A 1,575-nucleotide genomic window follows, 5' to 3' on the forward strand; every position below is an offset into this window, starting at 1 on the left:
GGATCCAGATGGCACTGGAGGAGAAAGTGAGGCTAATGACTTAGTTCAGTTCCCCCTAACTCAAATCTAATTCACATGCTTTTCATGGAATCACTTCCCTGATGTCATGGTCTTATTAGAAAATGAAGGACAAACATTATATTCCAGTTTTGCTTTTGACGGTTGCCTCCCTCAGTCTGTCCTCCTATCAACCCCCTTCTCTTTTCTCCTTTTCCCCTTTCATTCTTTTTTAAATTTACTTTTCCCTCCATTCCCTTTTCTTTCCACCCTTTTTAAAAATTTCAAGGCAATGGGGTTAATGTGACTTGCCCAAGATCACACAGCTAGGTAATTATTAAGTCTCTGAGTTCAGATTTGAACTCAGGTCATCCTGACTCCAGGGCCAGTGCTCTATCCATTGTGCCACCTAGCTGCCCCTTCTTTCCCCTTTCTTCTCTGCTCCTTTCCTGTAGGGTAGGAAACATTTCTAAGCTGGGAATATATGTCATGCTTTGAGCCAAATCTATTGAATGATTAGCTCAATTTTCACACCCTCCCCTTTTTTTTCTCTTCTATATTAGGTCCTTTGGGCCCTCTTCATGTGGTATTATTTATCCTCTAATGCCTTCACCTTCTCCCAGAATAATAGTTTCCCCCCCCATGTCTTAATTGTTTTATAGTTGTCTTGTGTTTACTCCATCAAAGTATATGCCTTTGAACTGTCCTGATAGAATTACAATTCTCAAGAGCTATAAGTATTCTTACATCATAATCAATTTATATTAACACCTTCTTTTCAAGTATAATCCCTCCAATTGTCCCAGGGGGAAAAATAACCCTTAAGAAGCTAAAAGCCTCTCACTGGCTTCCCAGTTCTTCCACTTATACTGGACTACACTTCCCTTTTACCCATGTGAGACAAACCTTTTCCTGAAATTTCTCCAATATATCTTGCTGAAAAGCATTCTGACTCTGTGTGTGTGTGTGTGTCTGTGTGTCTGTGTGATTTCTTTCACTTTAGGCTCAGTTTAGAAGCTTCATTTTCAGGAAAAGTTCCAGGAACTTCCTTGCTTAGTGCCTCCATCTTGGCTCCACCCCAGAAGTCCTCTCAGGTTTTTTATCATGGTTTTTTTTAGCTATATTCTTGCACGCCTTCACAAGGTGCTAAAATGTAATCAAAGTGAGCTGCCACACTCATGGTAAATCCTTCAACTTGAAACCTAGCAGTGCTGCAGACTGTAATGAGTGGAATGAATCAATCATATCTCAGTATCTCAATCCTTTGCCTTTCATGAACTCAAAGAGAGTTAAGGAAATTTAGGACAAATCAAAAGAAGTATTATTTTATTCAAAGGGGAATAAATATATAATCATATATATGATTCCTTTGAAAAGTCATATTGGTTATTCTGAACCTGTGATTTTATCAGCAGAGGGAACTCCAAAATGGAAACTTTTTTTTGCTGATACAAATTGAGCAACCCTTTAGAGCTTAACTGCTAGAGAGGTGCCTGACATTTAAAGGTTAAATGACCTGTCGATCAAACAGTTGGTGGAAGAGGTGAGATTTAAACCTAGATATTCCTGACCCTTCCT

Source organism: Macrotis lagotis, chromosome 3 (assembly GCF_037893015.1).
Source record: "Macrotis lagotis isolate mMagLag1 chromosome 3, bilby.v1.9.chrom.fasta, whole genome shotgun sequence".
Lineage (NCBI taxonomy): Eukaryota > Metazoa > Chordata > Mammalia > Peramelemorphia > Peramelidae > Macrotis > Macrotis lagotis.